Genomic DNA, 24,228 nt, shown 5'->3' with positions numbered 1-24,228 from the left:
TACACAATACTCATATGTATACTCTTTACTCTTTTATTTGTTTCAGTCATTTGAGTGCGGCCATGCTGGAGCACCGCCTTTAGTCGAGCAAATCGACCCCGGGACTTATTCTTTGGAAGCCTAGTACTTATTCTATCGGTCTCTCTTTTGCCGAACCGCTAATTTACGGAGACGTAAACACACCACCATCGGTTGTCAAGCAATGCTGGGGGGGGGGGGCAAACACAGACACACAAACGTATACACACAAATACATATATACGACAGGCTTCTTTCAGTTTCCGTCTACCAAATCACTCACAAGGCTTTGGTTGGCCCGAGGCTATAATAGGAAACACTTGCCCAGGGTGCCACGCAGTGGGAATGAACCTGGAACCATGTGGTTGGTAAGCAAGCTACTTACCACACAGCCACTCCTGCGCCTATGATTAACATTTAATACTATACATTTCGGATAAACAAATTGCTGATACACAGTTCAGTCTTTTGTATTCTTATACAAGGATGTTGCTCACAGAGACTTTGAAGTTTCGACCAGCTAAAGCCATCGTCGGACTGTCCTTCGATGGCTTAGCTGGCCGAAACTTTGAAGTTACTGTCATCAACATCCTTGTATAAGAGTACAAAAGTATAGAGTAATCAATTAAATTAATGTAAAGTTGTTTTTATTATAATTGAACATAAAAATAAACATTTATATATATCGCCAAGTTGGAACGTTGAACTCTGCACATTTTTTCTTTCTCCCTTTTTTCCCCTCTTTATCCTTTCTGTGGAAGAGCGTAGGCTCGAAACGTAAAATACTTTTCCTGAGCGTTTCACATATACACCTACTTGTTGTCCCTACACCTGTCTTTGTCTTTTGTTTTCTGTAAATTAGTTATAGCCGGTTCATAGGGTTACACAGAATTTCGCGTCTATAAAACGCTTAGCTTTACATATGCCTTGTAAAACCATATATTATTATTATTATTATGGGCGCCGCCAATTGTGAAGCTCTTAGTCTTATCATTAAAGGAGCGAAACAGTGTATTAGCAATTGGTTGATAACTGATAAAGAATTGGGGACCTTCTGTGTTTGTTTCCCGTCCAGTTTTTACACTCAGTACACGTTATGTCGTATGTTGATTTACCATACAATGGAGCATAGTGGGGTCATAAAATGATGTAATGATTGCATTGTTCAATTAAATGAAGCCGCTTGAAACGATCGTACTGCAATGCTTCTTGATATCCTGTTATTTTGATTTTATTCACCTTACTTCGAGGTGTGCGGATAATACCGGACTGACTTGGTACCTCAACTGAATCTCAATTATATATATATATATATATATATATATATATATATATATACATACATACATACATACATACATACATACATACATACATACATACATATATACATATATATATATATATATATATATATATATATATATATATATATATATATATATATATAAAGGCGCACGGTCTGGTTAGGGTGTTGCACTCATAATTACGTGATTGTGGGTTCGATTCCCAGACCACACATTGCATTGTGTTCTTGAGCATATATATATTATATGTATTTATTTTCTCCTAGTTAATAAATAACTCGGACAAAATAAATTGGTTAATAGATACCAGGGTAGCAAAGATCACAAAATGACTGGGGTCTAACTCCTGTTTATGAGGTAGAAACTCCTTGTTATTTTGGGTACTTGAGTATATATAAATTTAATGAATGGAGTAAAACGCATATGTATAGGTATGCAGTTAACATATGCGTTTTACTCAATTCACTAAATTTATATATATATATATATATATATATTTAAAGGCGGTGCTCCAGCATGGCCACAGTCAAATGACTGAAACAAGTAAAAGACACACACACACACACACATACACCTGTGTATGTGTGTTTATCACAAACTGCCCTTCATCACTTGAGTACCGAATCTGGTTTGTTTACGTCCACATATTTAAGTAATTCAATAAAAAAAAATAAAAAAACCGCCTGACAAAATACCAAACTTTCAAAATTTAAAAAAAAGGGTAATCTTCAAGTTTAGGGGGATGAAAAAAATAAATAAAAATATTCAAGGGAAGTAACTGAACGTCTTGCCAGTATTCTCCGTACATCTCTGTTTATAAATAAATCACACACGTGATTTGATTGACGTTAGGGTTAGGGTGCGATCTAATTATAAACAGCTAGAAGAAAACGGATAATACTGGTAAGTCGTTCAGTTATTTCCCTTGAATATTTTTATTTATTTTTTTATTCCCCTAAACTTGAAGATTACCAAAAAAAAGAATGTAATTCTTTCGAAAAGGCTGTGCCCCAGCATGACCGCAACTCATTAACTGTAACCAATAAGAGAACACAGATACACACATGTATGTGAATAAACGTATGTGTATATATGTATTCAAATTGAACAAATTTCCCTCTTTTCGAAAGACAAAAATCATTTTAAAAAAAGCTGAAAAATATCTTCCCAAAAGTTCGTACAACAAAAGTATATATCTATACACACAGAAATATATATTGACATTTAACTGTATTTTCATGTCCTATATTATATAATAAATAACAACTATATTTATTAATTAAATAATTATTATTTATTAATTCACTAATTAAATATATTTAATCACACCCACCTTCCCTCCATAGAAACGTAATAAAATAAAATAAAATAAAGATTATCAGTACAAGTTTCAAATATGGCTTTACGAAAACCTGTCACACTAAAAACTATCGTAAGTCGCTTAAATTTTAACCTTTACACTTAATATTTCTGTTTAATTTTCACGTCTGACGTTTTATAAAGTTTTTCGTCGAAAAATATTTATTGTTTTCCATAAGAAACTTAGATATTTCTTCAATGTAATTATATACATCTGTGTATATATATGTGTATATGTGTTTGTGAAGTTAGCAATATAGTTTAGCAGACATCATGTCGTCTGCCTTTCACCTGGTGGTTGTATTTCCAACAGCAGCTTTATTCTTATTTCTTTCGTTGTATAAGGTTACTACACCCATTAATTCGAATTCCACACATACATAGAGTATATATATATATAGTTAAAAATTGTGCAAAAACAAATGACAGACACAGGTGAGGGAACAACATTATATATATATATATATATATATATATATAGTTGAAAATTGTACAAAAAAATGACAGACACAGGTAAGGGAACTACATTATATATATATATTATACACACATATGTATACATTCGCACACACAAAGACACACACACACACACACACATATATATATATATATATATATATATATATATATATATATATATATATTGTCACGTCTCCTACTTTCTAATGGTTGTTCTTAGGCTACGAGTTCAAATCCATTGGTAGTTCAGACAACCACCGATACCCGGGTAGCATTTAAATGTAAAATCGATCTCCGCTGGATTTGAACTCGCACCGTATAAGGGGACACACGCACGTGTGTCTTTGTGGGTGCGTATATATGTATGTACGTATCGGTATATATATATATATATATATATATATCTAAGTATATATACTTATGGTGTGTGTAGGCATATTTGCAGATTCATGCCTTCCGACATTAGTTTCCTTATAACTTTTTACAAATTCTATACCTTTTGATGAAATTTTACAGAGATTCGTTTTCTAGGATGTAGATTACAATTATGTTTCTAAAACTTCGAAAAAAGTCTTTGGAAAAGTTAAAAGTTTCAGAACGTTCCTTTCTATCCCACCCTTCCAACTTCGTTACTACTAACTTCCATCTCTGTAATATTTTTTACCTTTTTTATTATTATTATTTTTTTTTTTTTTTCTGAATTATATGTTTTGAACGTTGAATTACGTATTCTACACCTTCGGAAACGTATCTTTGCGTAATTTCATGAAAAAAATGTATTTATTTCAAAATATTATGAAGAATGAAACTCGCCGGGGCGCCTAACAGTAGTTATGCCCTTAGGTTGCGAGATTAAAATTTTCTAATTTTAATAACTACCGATTTACCTCGGAGGAAATTTCAGGCCAAGTCGACCTCGGTTGCATGTGATGTCACAGCGCAAAGGAAACATCACCTCTCTCTCTCTGTCTCTCTCCCTCTCCTTTCTCTCTCTCTCTGCGTGACTGTGTGGGAAGAAGTTTGTTTTCCAACCACATGGTTCCGAGTTCAGTCCTACTGCGTGGCACCTTGGGCAAGTGTCGCCCACAATAGCGTCGGGCCGACCAAAACCTTCTGAGTGAATTTGGTAGACAGAAACTGAAAGAAGCCCGTCGTACAATGTGAGAGTGCGTGTGTGCGTTTATCTATGTGTTTGTGCTTGTTAACCACCACTGCTTGACAACCGGAGATGGGTTTGTTTACGTCTCCGAAACTTAAGCGTTCGGCAAAAGATACCGATAGAATAAGTACTAGACTTTAAAAAATAAATCCTGGGGGAGTGATTTGTTCGACTTAAACCTGTCAAGGCGATGCTCCAACTTGGCCATAGCCCAAAGACTGAAACATGTAAAAGTTAAAAGTATACTCTTTTACTCTTTACTCTTTTACTTGTTTCAGTCATTTGACTGCGGCCATGCTGGAGCACCGCCTTTAGTCGAGAAAATCGACCCCAGGACTTATTCTTTGGAAGCCTAGTACTTATTCTATCGGTCTCTCTTTTGCCGAACCGCTAGGTTACGGGGACGTAAGCACACCACCATCGGTTGTCAAACGATGTTGGGGGGACAGACACACACACACACACACACATATACTTTTACTCTCTCTCTCTCTCTCTCTCTCTCTCTCTCTCTCTCTCTCTAGATAGATAGATGAGACGTCCTTGTACAGTAACGGCGTAAATTATATAGTATTGTCAAAATGAATTTCTTTAGATGTGTATGTTTTAGACAGCCAACAAAGCTGGTTTGACATTCTTTCTTTAAGAGCTGAGACAGTGATTCTTGGAAAATAAATTTGAAAAACAATAAATTCACCCCACCCAAAAAGTACTGAAAATCTACAGAAAAAATAGAGGTTGCCACTCTTCCTTTTCTGATTTTCTTTTTTTCATTAGAATATTTGAAATATATGTGGTTACTTAAATGGGAACTATCTACAACTGCTGTTGCTCATCTACCAGTTAGTCATCAGTTATCACTTAAAAAACATACACTTGTAAGAAAAATTACTGTTTTATAGTGGGCTAGATAATTTCCGACGCTATTCTACAGGAATGCTCGAACATAATTGTTAGTTTGAAACGGTAAGTACAAGGAAAAACGTTTCTTTTTCCTCCACACCCCCACACAAATGGGGGTGGGGACGGGTAGATAGAAACTTAGATTGTTTTTATTACCAACAGACATACGGTGGTTATATTGATTTCGATATTTAATTGGGACATTATCGACCTCCAGATTGAGGATAAGCAAATTCTGTCAGCAGCTGTGTGTATATATGCATATATAGGCACAGGAGTGACTGTGTGGTAAGTAGCTTGCTTACCAACCACATGGATCCAGGTTCAGTCCCACTGTGTGGCACCTTGGGCAAGTGTCTTCTACAATAGAAAGACTCGGGCTGACCAAAGCCTTGTGAGTAGATTTGGTAGACGGAAACTGAAAGAAGCCCGTTATATATATATATATATATATATATATATATACACACACACACATATATATACACACACATATATAAATATGTGGTAAGTAACTTGCTTACCAACCACATGGTTCTGGGTTCAGTCCCATTGTGTGCCACCTTGAGCAAGTGTCTTCTACTATAGCTTTGGGCCAACCAAAGCCTTGTGAGTAGATTTAGTAGAAGAAAACTGAAAGAAGCTTGTCATATATGTATGTATGTATGTATATATATATATATATATATATATATATATATATATATAATTTATTAATGAGGGTAGAAATTGATATTAATCAATTAAAACCAGTGGTCTAGCATATTAAAAAAATCCGAAGATTAAAATTACATTACATACAAAAATAAGAGGAATGACCAGCAAAAGTGGACTCCTATATGCTAGAAATAGATGCCGAATCATCTAACCACGAAAAAATATGTTCTCAGTAAAAATTTAGCGACACAACTCTAGGACTTATTCTTTGTAAGCCTTGTACTTATTCTATTGGTCCTTTTGCTGAACTGCTAAGTTACAAGGACGTAAACACACCAACATCAGTTGTCAAGCGATGTTGGGTGGACAAACACACACACAAACATATATACATACATACATGGTAATTTGACTGCTGAAAAAAAGCCACAAATGACCCGTCCTTTTTTTTCCTGTCCCTCTAATTGTCGTTTTTCCTGTCTGTCTTTGTATTGTCTATCTGTCAGGATGTTTTATTGTCCTCGATTGTGTTTTTGTTTCATTTTATATATATATATATGAATGTATGTATGTATTTGTATATATATATATATATATATATATATATATATATATATAGATGATGGGCTTCTTTCAGTTTCCATCTACCAAATCCACTCACAAGGCTTTGGTCAGCCCGAGGCTATAGTAGAAGACACCTGCCCAAAGTGCCATGTAGTTGGTAAGCATGCTACTTGTCACACAACCACTCCTACGCATATATATATATATATATATATATATATATATATATATATATATATATATATATATACATATATATATAAGTTAAAAAGCAATAACAAAAAAACAACAAAGTGAGGACGTGATACGGATAGTGTTATTGGACGCTCGGCAAAGGAAGGAGACACACACACACACACACCAAGAGCTTCTTTCAGTTTTTGTTTGCCAAATCCACTCACAAGGCTTTGGTCAGCCCAAAACCACAGTAGAAGACACTTGCCCAAGGTACCACGCAGTGGGATTGAACCAGGAACCATGTGGTTGGGAAGCAAGCTTCTAACCACACAGCCATACCTGCGCAAGGTGCTCACACAGGGGACTGACTCCAAAACTATACGGTTGGGAATGGCTGATGATTAAACTTCAGAGGCAGCAGCGAAGTACAAAGTAATTTGTTAATGAATTATTTTAATCGAAAGTTCATTAACATAGATTAGAAAAAAATTGGGTCAATGCCTTTGTTATGCACTAAAGTATTTTATCTGGCTTAGGTCCATTAATACTTCTGTCAGAGAAAGAAATTGGATATGTATATATATAAGATATAATGTGCAGGCATGGCTATGTGGTTAAGATGTTTGCTTTGCACCCATGTGGTTCCAGGTTCAGTCCCACTGTGTAGCTCATCATTGAGTGAATGTTTTTTTTTTCTATTATAGCCCTCCCTTCCCCAGCTAACCAAAGCCTTGTGAGTGGATTTTGTAGAGGGGGAAACTGAAAGAAGCCTGTTGTGTATGTGTGTGTGTTTGTATTTGTATCGGTTTGTGTATGTATGTATGTGTGTGTATGTATGTGTGCATGTATGTGTGTATGTTTGTGTTGGTTTGTGTATGTATGTGTGCATGTATGTGTGTATGTGTTTGTGTTGGTTTGTGTATGTATGTGTGTATGTATGTATTTATGTCTGTGTGTGTGTGTTTGTGTATGTATATATGTGTGTATATGTGGAGTGCATCGCTCAGTGGCTAGGATGTTGCACTCATGGTTGTAAGATTGTGGTTCCAATTCTTGGACTGGTTGATCTAGTATTCTTGAGCAAAACATTTTATTTCATGTGCTCCAGTCCACTCAACTGGCAGAAGTGATTAATCCTGCGATGAACTGGCATCCTGTCCTGGGGCAATATATACACCACAGAATCTGGGAAACGGGTCTTATGAGTACTATGGCTTAGGAAGGACTTTTGATCCTTTTCTTTGATGTGCTTATTTATGTTCATGTATATGTGTATATATTTGTATTTATTTATTTATGTGTGTGTGTGTGTGTGTGTTTGTGTGTATAATTGATGATAATGGTAGACTTTTTAGTCTGAGAATGACGGTTATACAGTTTGTTGCTGGACAGCCTTACACAAATGATTTGATTATGGTGGTCAAAATACATGTGCTGTATGAACTGGGATACCTATGATTCGAATTTCATCAAAATCAGAGACTAAGAATTTAAATGGGGTTCTTTCCCTCTTTATACACCCTAACAAAAATTCTAACCATATTACTCATCTTTATACTCAGATTGCAAAATCTAGATCTTATAAAACTCATTCAAAGGTTTTTGCTCCTGCAAAATGGAGCACATGGAGCTCTAAAATGTGTGAGTTAAGACCCCTATTAGTGGGGTCTTAAAGTCAACCAGAGAAGTTGAATTGTCGGGAATCTTTTTTAACTTGGGTCTTATATATATTGTTCAAATTTCTTTGAAATCTGAAATATATGAATGTTCATTGGGTTTGTAAAAGAGAGCAAAGCTACAGGAAACCAAAAGACGAATGATCACAATAAGCAGTCAGCTACCCTACCTTAGTCGTTACCACTCCCCAATGTAGGATTCCTCCCCATACAGGTGACCGGCACAGCCGTAAGATGCATTATAGATCTATAGCAATTGGAAGGGCGTGACCCAACTCAAATAAACATTAACAACTGTGTGATGTGTGGGCTAAGGGGAAATGAAAGTGTCACCTCTGGAGTGTTTGTCAATGATCACTATGCTGATAGGTAACTGAACAGAATAAATTTGCAATCTATAAATCTCTTTGAATGACCAATCACTTATCTGGAAAGGCCTTGGCAATCAATGTTACCATTTGGGGACTATGTGTGACCCAGTGATAATAAAAAGACTCAAAGGAGGTCTGCAACCAAATAACTTTACTCAAATTAACACTTCGCAGCTGAATCGGTGGAGGCAAAGATGCCTCTCCTTTACTTGACAATTTATGCACCACATTGCAGAAATCACAATCTAAGTATATCTCAAAGCAAAGTCGTACACCATTGAATTACAAATAACGCTTTACAGCTTCCAAGACTACAATTGTATTCGTCTTGGCTTAGGAAAAATGACTAAATTGTTGGGGTTAATCTCCCATTAAGGGGTCTTACTAACCTTCTAAGAAGTTGAAATTTTAGGGGTATTACTTCATTTGTGTCTAATATATCTATGGTTAAATTTTCATCAACAGCAAAAATATATGAATTTTCATGGGGGTTATGGCCTCGTGCCCCTGTCACTTTCAAACACATACTGCATTACATCTGCCCTTATGCATAGAATATAGTTTCTAAATTTCATAAAGATCCATTCAGTACTTTTGACCTTTTGGATTGTAAAAAATAACTAAAATTTGGGAGTTAAGGCCCCATTAGAGGCTCTCAAAATCCTCATGAAAAGCAGTAACTTTGGGAATACTTCTTGATTTGTGTCAATTACCTATGGTTGAAATATCATCAACATCAGAAATTTATGTGTGTGTGTGTGTATGTGTATAAATATATATATATACTGTAACATATATTTGCCAACTAAGTGTGGCTGTCCTATACATGACAATGCAACTGTTGTTTATAGCCCCAGAAAGCGATCTCCTCCAGCTGGCTAATGACACAGTCTATGTCTGATTATTATTTGTGAGGGGAGGTCATCACTCCCATCTCTCGCCTTGCGTGATACACACGCACTCGAGTTTCTGGGTGGGCACCCATTCTCAGCATGTGTTAATCACTAGCTTGTGATGAAAGCTCATTCATATGTATGTATTTAAATGGTTAGTGCTGAGTTACGTGGAGGCACAATGGCCCAATGGTTAGGGCAGCGGACTCGCGGTCATGGGATCGCAGTTTCGATTCCCAGACCTGGTGTTGTGAGTGTTTATTGAGCGAAAACACCTAAAGCTCCACGAGGCTCCGGCAGGGGATGGTGGCGAACCCTGCTGTACTCTTCCACCACAACTTTCTCTCACTCTTTCTCCCTGTTTCTGTTGTGCCTGTAATTCAGAGGGTCAGCCTTGTCACACTCTGTGTCACGCTGAATATCCCCGAGAACTTACGTTAAGGGTACACATGTCTGTGGAGTGCTCAGCCACTTGCCCGTTAATTTGACGAGCAGGCTGTTCCATTGATTGGATCAACTGGAACCCTCGACGGAGTGCCAACAACAACAACAACAACAGTGCTGAGTTAGGGAAGCCTCATATCACTGCTCCTTGTTTCTTCTTTCTTCCACACAGTCTTGCTGACCCCACAGATGTCACTGCTCGCTCTTTCTTCTTGACACCTGCTTAGTCATCTGAGCAAATGTTCATGTTCAGGTTATTGTGTACTCTCAGCTCTCTCTTTCTTCTCCTTTCACCCTACATACATACTCTTTTTTTTTTATTCTTTTACTTGTTTCAGTCACTTGACTGTGGCCATGCTGGAGCACCGCCTTTAGTCGAGCAAATCGACCCCAGGACTTGTTCTTTGGAAGCCTAGTACTTATTCTATCGGTCTCCTTTTGCCGAACCGCTAAGTGACGGGGACGTAAACACACAAGCATCGGTTGTCAAGCGATGCTGGGGGGACAAACACAGACACACAAATATATACACACACATACATATATACATATATATGATGGGCTTCTTTTAGTTTCCGTCTACCAAATCCACTCACAAGGCTTTGGTCGGCTCGAGGTTATAGTAGAAGACACTTGCCCAAGGTGCCACGCAGTGGGACTGATCCCGGAGCCATGTGGTTAGTAAGCAAGCTACTTACCACACAGCCACTACACATATAAACATATATACACACATGCTGATTGCAACTTCTTTTCAGAAGAGTGCCTTCTCTCTACTGAACACTGCATGATTATATGCACACAGGTGGCTTCTCATCACAGCTTGTCTTTCTGTAGGAACATTAACAGATGTGACTCTTATTTCTGTTTTCAGTACAAGTGTACCTTGGTGCAAATGGCTGTGAAACCATCTCACAAGCAGTTTGATTCCCCTCCCTAGCTCATGTCACTTTAGATGGTTGACAAACCCAGTTCTTGAGAGCAAAAATCCTCCACAAACATTGCTGTTCAATTCCAGCTGGGTTTCTGCAGGCCTTGTACTTGGGTCCCACTTCCAGAGTGAACGCTACGAAGCAGCATGCTCATATTTACATAAACACACACACACAAATATATGCATACAAATCTGTTTATCTATCTCTGTCTATTTATTTACATACCTACCTATCTGTCTGTCTGTCTGACTATTTATTTACATACTTTTCTATCTGTCTGTCTATATATTTGTCTATCTATCTATCTATCTATCTATCTATCTATCTATCTATCTATCTATCTATCTGCCTCTCTGTCTGCCTATCTATCTACGTATCTATCTGTCTCTCTATCTTTATACATATGTATGTATGTATGTATACACACACACACACACACACACACACACACGTGCAGCATTTTTTTGTGTGTTGGCATATATATGTTGTATTAAACAAAAGATGGTCTTTATCAAAATGGCGTGTGTTCGATTTCTACTCAGGTGTAACTTCATTCACTTTTCTCGTTTCCGGCGATCTTACGGTACGAGTCCTAAATATCGGACTTTTCCGTAAAAAGTGTCTTCGGCGATCTTTACCAAAGATCGGCCTTTTCCGTAAAAAGTGTTGGAGAGAAACAGGGAAACGACGTCATAAAAGCGAAAGACATACAGAGAGCGCGATTTATTTTGAAGGGTAGGGTTAGGGTTTGTGTTTTAGGGTTTTGGTTAGGGAATTCCGTCCCTAACCGTAACCCTAACCCTACCTAACACCGTAGTGAAGATCGTGCGGGTGTTACGGAAAAGGCCGATCTTTGATAAAGATCGCCGAACGCACTTTTTACGGAAAAGGCCGATATTTAGGACTCGTACCGTAAGATCGCCCTCGTTTCCATTTCTGTACAATACTGTCTCAGCACTATGGCATGTAGACAAGGCGGCAAGCTGGCAGAATTGCAAACACGCCAGGCAAAATGCTTTAACAGTATTTCATCCGTCTCCATGATCTAAGCTCAAATTTCGTCGGGGTCGATAAAATAAGTACCCGTTTACTACTGAGGTCAATGTTATCGACTAGACCCTTCCCCTAAAATTTCAGTTATTATGCTTTATTATAGGATTACGTAGACACATTTTTCTTAGCATTTTATAATATATTTATTTGGCTCTAAGATAACTAACTTCACGTTCTTCTCTCCAGAGTTATTTCCCTTGAGAATATAATTTCCTTATAATCGCTCTATACTGTATATAGTGGAGGAGCAATGGCCCAGTGGTTAGGGCAGCAGACTCGCGGTCGTAGGATCGCGGTTTCGATTCCCAGACCGGGCGTTGTGAGTGTTTATTGAGCGAAAACACCTAAAGCTCCACGAGGCTCCGGCAGGGGATGGTGGCGAACCCTGCTGTACTCTTTCACCACAACTTTCTCTCACTCTTACTTCCTGTTTCTGTTGTGCCTGTAATTCAAAGGGTCAGCCTTGTCACACTGTGTCACGCTGAATATCCCCGAGAACTACGTTAAGGGTACACGTGTCTGTGGAGTGCTCAGCCACTTGCATGTTAATTTCACGAGCAGTCTGTTCCGTTGACCGGATCAACTGGAACCCTTGACGTCGTAAGTGACGGAGTGCCAACAACACAACTGTATATACATTTTTGTGTATGTGTATGTGTATACACACACACACACACACATGTATGTACACTAATCCCTCGACTATCGCGTGTATTTCGTTCCAAAAACCCCTGTGATAGGTGAAAATTCACGAAGTAGAAAAAGTTCTGTACTGTATATATTTTTATCATTTTTATAATTTGTATATATTTATTTTATAATAAATGCAAAACACCACCACACACTTGTCTCCCGAGTTTCGTTTTCCATACAGTATGTGTTATTCTTTGCTTACTCATCTACGGTACACCAAGTATTTTCTCCTAATATATTTTAATTAATGTGTTATACAGTGCAGTATAATTAAGTATTAATTTATTAATTTTCAGGCGTAGAAATGCTTATTTTACCACAGAAATAATTAAAATCTAGAAAAATATAAATAACTATCGGTCACAGAAATCTGCGATATACTGAGGAGTCCGCAATATAAATTTACATATATTAGCCAGAAAAAAACCGCGATGTACTGAGGTTGCGATAGGTAAACTGTGATATGGCGAGTGATTACTGTATACACACACACACACACACACAGTGCCATGCAGTGGCACTGAACCCAGAACTATGTGGTTGGGAAGCAAGCTACTTACCACACAGCCACTTCTGCACCTTGTTTGTATACTTTATCTTCTATCTCTTTATTTCTTTTTGTCAGTGGACTAATTTGAAGGGTTTTCGTCGAACAAATTGAACACAGGACTTATTTTTTTTTATGTTAAGGTCTGGTACTTATTCTATCAGTCTCTGTTATTTTACTGTACTGCTAAGTTATAGGACCATAAACAAACCAACACCGATTGTCAAGCGGTCACACACACACACACACACACACACACAGAAGCTTCTTTCTGTTTCCACCTATCAAATTGACAGAAAAAGCTTTGGTTGACCCAAAGTAGAAGACACTTACCCAAGGTGCCAGACTGTGGGATTGAACTCAGGACCATGTGGTTGAGAAGCAAACTTCTTATCACACAGCCTGCACAAGTGTACACATTTGTATAGACACGAATATTTATGTGTGTATATATGTGTGTGTACATCAATATTTAAGCGTGTGTATATGTGTGTACATCAATATTTATGTATGTATGAGGGCGGCGAGCTGGCAGAAACGTTAGCATGCTGGGTGAAATGCTTAGCAGTATTTCGTCTGACTTTACGTTCTGAGTTCAAATTCAGCCGAGGTCGACTTTGCTTTCATCCTTTTGAGGTCGATAAATTAAGTACCAGATGCATACTGGGGTCATTCTAATTGACTAGTCTCCTCCCCCAAAATTTCAGAACATTTATGTATGTATGTGTATGTATCGATACTTTTGTATGTGAATATTAATGCCTGTATGTATATATATATATATATATATATATATATATATATATATATATATATAGGTGTGTGTGTGTACACCAATATTTAAGTGTATGCACGTGTGTGTATACATGTGTACATCAATATTTATGTATGAATGTGTACGTATCAATGCTTTTCTTTGTGAATGGAATTCTTTTACTCCAAACACAGATATCCTTGCATCTGCAGGCATCCCCTCAATTAAAGCCATGATTTTGAGGAACCAATTGAGATGGTGTGGCCATATTGTTCGAATGGCAGATGAACGCATGCCGAAACAGCTGTTTTATGGTGAGCTTGCAGAGGGGAAACGTTATCGGCATAAACCTAAAAAAAGGTTTAAGGATGGCATAAGGACTGCTATGAAGTCAATTGGAATGGCTCTAAAAGATATAGAAGTCCTCGCTTCAGATCGAGTTGGATGGCGAACAAGGGTGTGGAGTGGAGTGAAAGCATTTGAAGAGGCCAGGATGATGCAAGCAGGGCTCAAGAGACATTTAAGGAAAAAGGTGAAGACTGAGAAGGTGAATGACAAGGACCTCTTTGTGTGCACAGTCTGTGACAGACCATGTCTGTCTTTGGCTGGTCTCAAATCTCACCTGCGAACCCATGGAAAACAAACTTCAACCAACTATTCTGACTATATATCTGTGCACACGTTTGAATGTAGTGTATGCCAGAAGGCTTGCAAATCCAATGGGGGTCTTAAAAGACATGTTAGGATCCACAATGAGCAGAACTTACTTGCAGGTATTGGTAGTGCAAATCAGAGGTGCAATCTGTGTGGGTGTTTTTTCAAAACACTGTCTGGTTTAAAAAGCCACATCAGACGCCATGAAAGGGCTAAGGTGTAGGTGCAGGAGGTGGTCAAACTCTGTTTAAGGAGTAGACAACCACCATATATATATATATATATATATATATATAGGTGTGTGTGTGTACACCAATATTTAAGTGTATGCACGTGTGTGTATACATGTGTACATCAATATTTATGTATGAATGTGTACGTATCAATGCTTTTCTTTGTGAATATATGTGTGTATGCATGTATATCTTTTGTGTGTGTCTTGGAATCCTTTTGTCTTGATATCACATACATATATATGCATGCATAAGGTTATGTATATATATGTGTGTGTGTATAAGGTTATGTATATGTATATGTCTGTGTGTGTGTATACCGTTATGTATATATATATATGTGTGCATGTATAAGGTTATGTATACATATATATATATATGCGTGCATAAGGTTATGTATATATATGTGTGTGTATAAGGTTATGTATATGTCTGTGTGTGTGTATAACGTTATGTATATATATATATGTGTGCATGTATAAGGTTATGTATACATATATATATATATGCGTGCATAAGGTTATGTATATATATGTGTGTGTATAAGGTTATGTATATGTATATGTCTGTGTGTGTGTGTGTATAACGTTATGTATATATATATGTGTGCATGTATAAGGTTATGTATACATATATATATATATGTGTGCATAAGGTTATGTGTATATATATATATATATATATATATATATATATATATATATACATGTATGTGTGTATAAGGTAATGTATATAAATGTGTATGAAGTTATGATCATTTTAAATATGTGTATATAAGGTTATGTGTGTGTGTCTCATGAACATGTTTTGTGTGTGTGTGTGTGTGTGTGTGTGTATTTTATGTAATTGTGTTGATGTACATATGTTATATAACTATTTTGTATGTGTATGTCCATGCACACATATGTATGTGTGCATATATATATATATATATATATATATATATATATATATAAATACATATATAGTAGTAGTAGTAGTAGCAGCAGCAGTGCTAGTCGTAGTAGTAGTAGTAGCTTCATGATATGTAATCATTATAAATAGACCAAGTTAGTACACTCCTGTGAAACATAAACAGTACATAGGGGTGGGGGGGAGTGGTAGTGGTGGTGGCAGCAGTAGTGGAGGCGAGGGCGGGGTTATGGAGATTGTAGCTAGAAGAGGGTGTGTATGAAGTAGGGGTGGTGGATGATAGCGTTTGGGGTGGGTGGGAACGGGGAGTGTGGTGGTGGTAGTTGTAGTGGTAGCAGTAAGATGTCGGGGTGGGCGCAGGTAAATGCCAGTGGTGGTGGTGGTGGTTTCTGTGCTCTACTTCTTCTGGTGCTACCTTCAAATTTAAGTATTCATTTCCAATCTATGTGTATATATGTTTGTGTATGTCTATATTTGTGTGTGTGTCCATATATGTGAATGCATATATCTATATGTGTGTGTGTTTTTATATGTGGATATGTATATATATATGTGGATGTGTATATATTTATATATATGTGTGTGTGTGTGTGTGTGTATGTATATATATATGTCTCTGTATATACATGTGTGTATGCATAAGTATGTGTGTATATATATATGTATGTGTGTATGTATATATATGTGTGTGAGTATATGTGTGTTTGTGTATGTGTGTGTGTGTTTGCGTGTGTATATACGTGTGTGTGTGTGTGTATATATATGTATATGTGTGTGCAACTGTCTACGTGTGTGTGTATATATGTGGGTCTATATATGTGAGTGTTTATATATATATATATATATACATACAGATGCACAAACATTTAACATTTCTTATCAGGATAGCCCTCCTCCCCCACCGTTCCCCTTTACCCCCACATCTCACCTCTTAACCCAATGTTTTCTTTCTATGAGGTTAATCTCCCCACCACCACTACCACCACCCTAAAGATCCAGGAGATAACTGGTTCAGGACAGAATGTGTGTGTGTGTGTGTGTATGGAGGGAGATAGAGAAGAGAGACATGAGAGAGAGAGGGAGAAGGAGAGAGAGAAGTGTGAGAGGGAGAGCTGGAGAAGAGAGAGGGATAGACAAAGTTAGAGGGTAAGAGAAGAGGGAGTGTGAGTGAGAGAGAGATAGAGAAAGTGAAAGTGGTGTGAGAGAAAGAGTAAGAGAGTGGGAGAGAGAAAGAAACAGGAAGACAAAGAGACAAAAAGAGCGTAAAAGAGAGAGAGGGAGAGAGAGAGAGAGAGAGATAAAAAGAGAGGTACAAAGAGGGAAAGATAAGATTGTTGTGGTATAACATTGGAATTGGACCAGGGTTAAGCCGAGGTGCGGGGGTGAGGGGGACACACAGACAAACATGAAGTGTGGCAGCTCACCAACCTACTTTTACCATTGTGTTTCCAAGAAAAGTGTTGGTTTCAAATGTCAGCACAAGGCCAGTAATTTTGAAGGATGGGATAAGTTGATTACATCAATTCCTCCTCCCCTCCCCGGGCGTTGTGAGTGTTTATTGTGCGAAAATACCTAAAAGCTCCACGAGGCTCCGGCAGGGGATGGTGGCGAACCCTGCTGTACTCTTTCACCACAACTTTCTCTCACTCTTACTTCCTGTTTCTGTTGTACCTGTAATTCAAAGGGTCAGCCTTGTCACACTCTGTGTCACGCTGAATATCCCCTGAGAACTATGTTAAGGGTACACGTGTCTGTGGAGTGCTCAGCCACTTGCACGTTAATTTCACGAGCAGGCTGTTCCGTTGATCGGATCAACTGGAACCCTCGACGTTGTAAGCAACGGAGTGCCAACAACAACAACATTGTCACATAGGTGGCTGCTGCTGCTGTTGTTGCTGTTTAGCCCAAGGTCTTCAATCATAGGTCTTAGACAACACAAATGATTAAAGGAGTTCCTGCTGTGACCATCCTGTCTTCTATTCAGACATAGCGCATCTAGGACTACATTATTTAGTGTGTTGCTTGTTGTTCTGATCCAGCACATGAAAGTGGTCCAGTTGTGACCATCCTGTCTTTTATTCAAACACAGTGTATCTAGGATTACATTATCTAATGTGTCCCTCCTTGCTTGTTGTTATTTAGCCCTAGGTTACTCCTGATCAGTAGCTCTATGATTAAAGATGTTCCACTTGTGACCATCCCATCTTTTAGTCGGACATAGTGTTTCTAGGACTACATTATCCAATGTGTCCTTCCTCGTTGATGTCGTTTAACCCCGGGCCATTCCTGATCCAGCAGACCTATGATCAAAAGTGTTCCAGCTGTGACCATCCTGTCTTATATTCAGACATAGTGTATCAAGGGCTACATTAACAAATGTGCCTTTACTTGTAGTCATTGCTGTCTAGCCCCAGGTCGGACTTAACCAAGCAGACTTATAATCAAAGACTTTCCAATCATGACCACCCTATCTTAAGCAGGTACATTATACCCTGTACCGCTATACCCACCCTGCCGTCCTCGCCCACCATATTTATGATGGGTCTGTGTGATTTGAGGGAGATTTGGCTGCTATTTCTAGCTGGGCATACAAGCACATGGAGGCGTTTTTATTAGTTTCCCTCACTGGCAGATCCACCCAGCTTAGCCCCTATCCACCCTTTACTGTACTCTCTACCCTAGTATAGTGGTGGTGGTGGGCGTGGTGGATTGTAACCCAGTTTAGGACAAGAGTCACCCAGAATACTTACCTGCCTGTCTATCTACCCTGTACAACCCATCTACCATGGTGGGGGCAGTGATGGTGTTGGTGTTGGTGGTGATGGTCGCAGTGGTGAGTGATTGTGGTGGTGGTGATGGTAGCGGGATGTGGTGGTGATGGCGGCGATTGTGGTGGTCATTGTAGTGGTGGTGGTGGTAGTGGGGGTGATGGTGGTGGTACCTATGGTGATGAGAATGGTAGTTGTGGTTGTGGTGGTGGCAGTAGCAGTAGCAGTGGTGATAGTGGTGGTTGATGATGATGATAGCGGCGACGGTGGTAGTTGTAGTGGTGGTTGTTGGTGGTGCTAGCAATGATGATGCACTTGGTAGAGTGGTGACCATGGCGATGATAGCAGAGGTGATGGTGGTGGTGGTGGTGGTGATGATGGTGATGATGATGATGGTTACCTAATTTGGCACAAGCTATTCCTATCCCACCGTCTTTCCATCAGTGTTGTTGTTGTTGTTGTTGGTGGTGGTGGTGGTCATATCGTAGTTAAAAGCAGAATGCTTGATCTAGTTTTAAAAACTTTAGAAAAAAAAAAGGAACTTATTCTATTTCTTTTATTTTTTTTATGATAAACATTTGTTGTTTTATCCGTTTTTCTTTTTCTTTTTTTTTTTTATTGCTAAGTAGGAAGTGCAATGCTCTCTCCCCCACCCCTACCGTCTACTCTTGTTAACATTTTTGTATGGAGGGGGTGGGGTGTGAACCACCCTCCCCCCACCCAAGCTATTTTCGTTTCGTTTCTGTTATTCCTTTTCCGTAAGTCAGTGAGCTGCTTCCATCATTCCGTCGCCAAACAAAACGCTTTACAGCATTCCTTCCGGCTCTTTCTGCTCCGAGTTCAAATCCTGCTGAGGTTGACTTTGTCTTTCATCCTTTTTGGGGTTGATGAAATAAATACTAGTTGAACACTGGGGTTGATATAATTGATTTACTCAAGCCCCTGAAATTGCCGGCCTTCTGCAAAAATTTGAAACCATTATTATTGTTGTTGTTGTCGTCATCGTCGTCGTCGTCGTCGTCGTCGTCGTCGTCGCCGCCGCCGCGGCAGGAAGGGCATCCTGGCGTTAGGAAGGGCATCCCTATGGCGTTAGGAAGGGCATCCAGCTGTAGAAACTCTGCCAGATCAGATTGGATTCTGGTGTAGCCATCTGGTTCGCCAGTCCCCAGTCAAATCGTCCAACTCATGCTAGCATGGGAAGCAGACGTTAAATGATTATTATTATTATTATTATTATTATTATTATTATTATTATTAAGGTGGTGAGCTGGCAGAATTGTTAGCAAGCCGGGTGAAATGCTTAGCGGTATTTCGTCTGCCGCTATGTTCTGAGTTCAAATGCTTCTGGGGTCAACTTTCGAGCATGATCGTTGTCATTACTTCCTGACTGGCTCCCGTGCTGGTAGGACGTAAAAAGCGCCATTTGAGCGTGGTCGATGCCAGTGCTGGCTGACTGGCTCTTGTGCCAGTGGCATGTAAAAAGCACCCACTACACTCTCGGAGTGGTTGTCATTAGGAAGGGCATTCAGCTGTAGAAACCTTGCTAGGTCAGATTGGAGCTTGGTACACATCCTGGCTTGCCAGCCTTCAGTTAAACCGTCCAACCCATGCCAGCATGGAAAGTGGACGTTGAACGACGACGATGATGATGATGATAATTATTATTGTTAGGGCAATGAGCAGGCAGAATCGTTAGCATGCCAGGCAAAATACTGAGCAACATTTCATCTGTCCTTATGTTGTGAGTTCAAATTCTGCCAAGGTCGACTTTGCATTTCATCCTTTCAGTGTCGATAAAACAAGTACCAGTTGAATACTAGGGGTCAATGTAATCGACTTAATCCCTCCTCCCAAAACTGCTACCCTTGTGATAAAATTTGAAACCATTATTCGAAACCGTTCTGCACGCACTCGTCCGGTGCCCGAGCATTGCTGACCTGTGGGTCTATATTGAACAGCTACTGCCACGTGTAGGACGGATCCGGCTATCAGCTGGATCCATCGTCAGAATTGACCCGCCGACCTCCTTTAACCAGGAGGGCAGGCAATTTTCCTATGCCTAGTGGCTGTAGTGAAAGAGGTGATATGGTGGACCCGTTTGAAAGGGCTAAAGACAGACACTTTCCTCTTTGGCCAAGGCCTCATCAACTTTTTCAAGTTCCACTTGAAAAGGAAGATGAGAGTAGAGAGGGAAGTGCTGTCTCATAGCAAATTCGTTGAAAGATGGGTGACTGTTGGAAGAATGGCCAGTATAAACGGACCAATTCGGAGAATACACCTGTAGGAAAAAAAGGTAATGTAAAAGGAGAAAGGGCTCTATACCCCTTTCTTATTTTTTCTGACCAGGCTCCCGTGGTTTTATGGGTTTTTCCACGTGTAACCTTTCCTTTTTCGAAGCGCCTCCCCCTTTGGGAGTTCTACTTATTTATTTATCTATTTATTTATTATATCTTTATACGTTTTCTTCCTCTGTTTAGACAAACTTTCCTACCTTTTCGGACAAAACCTTTTGTAACCTTCGTCCTGTCTTTGTCCTTATATGTTTTTAATTGATATTAGCCCTTGTGGCCAATAAAACGAATTAATTATTATTATTATGATTAAGGCGGTGAGCTGGCAGAATCTTTAGCACGCCAGGTGAAATGCTTAGCAGTATTTTGTCTGCTGCTGTGTTCTGAGTTCAAATTCCGCCGGGGTCAATTTTGCCTTTCATCCTTTTGAGGTCAATGAATTAAGTACCAGTGACCCACTGGAGGTCAATGTAATTGGCTAGTCCCTTCCCACCAAAATTTCAGGCCTTGTCCCTTTAGCAGAAAGGATTAATATTAATTAATATTATTATTATCATTATTATATTTATTATTATTATTGAGTGAGAGAGCAGGGCATGCCATCAAAGTGACACTGGGGTAAAATATACGAAGCCCATTATACCCATCATGACTACCCGTCTGATAAGGGTACACCAGGCACATGCATCACAACCATATGTGCGCGACATGGTGATCTCATATCAAGATAATCAGCGCATGACCTCGCAGGTGGGGCCCAGTTAGAATTTTCTTCAGGTCAAGTAGCCCATCCTGCTCAAAAGGTCCCTGAATAAGGTTTGTTTAAGGATGTTGAGCAAAACACTCATGTTTCCAAAGGTGAATTATTCAAACCCCAAAGAATTCCTCTCAGCACATAGCTATGATGCTCCCCCACTACTTCTGCTCATGATCAGAGATGCACATATTGTCAGCCACTAAGGGACATGCTCAACTGGTTAAGGCCAAACAACTGACAAGCAAATCTGTGGTATTCAGCAGAATATTTGCTGTAGCCCATCTTTTATACCAAGACAAAAAAATGTACATGATAACACTTCCAATCAATTAAGATCAGAAGCCATGAGAGCCACTGCCTATTATTATTATTATTATTATTATTATTATTATTATGACAGTAAGGTGGCAGAGCTATTCGCACACCAGACAAAATGCATACTGGTATTTTGTCTTTCTTTACAATCTGAGTTCAAATTCCACTGAGGTCAACTTTGCTTTTCATCCTTTTGGGGTTGATAAAATAAGTACCAGTTGAATGCTGGGGTTGATGTAATCAACTAGTGCCCTTCCCTCAGATTTCTGGCCTTCTGTCTATAATAGAAATTATTATTATTATTATTATTATTATTATTATTATTATTATTATTATTATTATTATTATTATGTTGTTGTTGTTGTTGTTTTTCTTCTTTCTTCAAATTTTCTTGCATTTCTCGCCGAGTGTTTTCCGTACACCTAGGGCAGAGAAAGTCATTGTATGCATTCCCAGTTTACACATGCAAATTCACAGGTAAAATATGTATTTTAAAATATTGATAAATAAATAAGTTCATGAATGGATGTTGTTTTCACAGCGATAATACTCTTGAGTCGTTCCAGTCAACACGATTTTTTGCACTTCCTGTAGGGATGGTAAGCCTGGTATCATTTTCAAATAGGTTTCAGTACCTTTTTTTATCATTCCTAGAGATCCTACAATCACTGGTACGGTAGCTGCCTTGAGATGCCACAGTTTTTCAATTTCTATTAGCAAGTCTTAATATTTACTGATCTTGTCAAATTCTTTCACCGCTATATTATGATCGCAAAGAATACACATATCAATTAATAAACACATCTTTGTCTGATCTTTTATAATAATATCTGCTGTACTCTTTCACCACAACTTTCTCTCACTTTTACTTCCTGTTTCTGTTGTGCCTGTAATTCAAAGGAGTCAGCCTTGTCACACTGTGTCACGCTGAATATCCCCGAGAACTACATTAAGGGTACACGTGTCTGTGGAGTGCTCAGTCACTTGCATGTTAATTTCATGAGCAAGCTGTTCCGTTGATTGGATCAACTGGAACCCTCGACATCATAAGCGACGGAGTGCCAACAACAACAATGGATGTTAAATGGTGATGATGATGAATGTCATTAAACTGTGGCCATGCTGGGGCACCACCTTGAAGAACTTTTTGTTGAATGTATTGACCCCAAAACTTTTTTTTTAAGGTTTGGTACTTACTCTGTTGGTCACTTTTTGCCAAACCGCTAACTCACAGGGACATGAACAAACCTAGCTAAATTAGACTGGAGCCTAGTGTAGCTCTCCTTGCTTCCCAGTTCTGGTCAAACTGTCCAACCCATGCCAGCATGGAAAGCGATCATTAAAGGATGATGATGAGGATGATGATGATTACATATGCACACACGCAAAAACTTAGAAATTGCAAAGTCAACTAACCCAGGAGATGGAGAAGAAATGGTGAAGGGTAAGAGTTCTCTTTGGTCATGAATGACCAATAGGATTGCACCTAGCAAGTTCCCCTGCAAGGCATGGGTCTAAGCAAGGTTGTTTATGGAAGACCAGCAGTTACCCATGCATACCAGCTTCCCCCATTCCATGCCACCGATGTTATCCACAGGAAAGGCAAAGGGGCTGATACAGCTTGGCACCAGTGATGCTGCAACTCATTTCTACAGCTGAAATGAACTGGAGCAATGTAAAATAAAGAGTCTTGCTCAAGAACACAATACACAGCTTGGTCCGGGAATCTTCACTTGGAGAAGAACTCGGAGAAAAGAAAACCTGAGATGTGTTGTTTATTGAGTTTGTGACAAACATTTGCCCCAACTCTCTGCTACCAACATTTCCCCCTAAGTGTGTCTGGTCCTATATGAGTCTTCCTTACTAAAAGCAAACCATCTGCGTGGCAATCCTAAATATTATAATATTGGTTGTAGGGCCCTCATATGTTGAAATTGACAGGAGAACCTCACACACACACGTACATCTATGTATCTGTTCATATGTTTGTCTGTGTGTATATATATATATATATATATATATATATATATATACATATATATATATATATATATGTCTGTCTTTATACCTATCTATGCATGTCTTTATACCTATCTATGCATGTCTATCCATCCATCTATCTCCTCCACTTTTTTTCTTTCCTTCCCAAAAAGAAAAGCTCTACTTTGTATTTTGTCCCCTCTGTGTTCAGCCCTATGTGGCCAATAAAGAAACACATCTATCCATCCATCCATCTATCTATCTATCTATCTATCTATCTACCTGTCTGTCTGCCTGTCTGTCTGTTTATCTATCTATCTATCTGTTATCTATCTATCTATCTATCTAT

Source organism: Octopus bimaculoides, chromosome 30, assembly GCF_046866305.1.
Source record: "Octopus bimaculoides isolate indiv1 chromosome 30, ASM4686630v1, whole genome shotgun sequence".
In the NCBI taxonomy this organism is placed as follows: domain Eukaryota; kingdom Metazoa; phylum Mollusca; class Cephalopoda; order Octopoda; family Octopodidae; genus Octopus; species Octopus bimaculoides.
The sequence above is the reverse complement of the archived record's forward strand: the minus strand, read 5'-3'. Positions refer to the sequence as shown.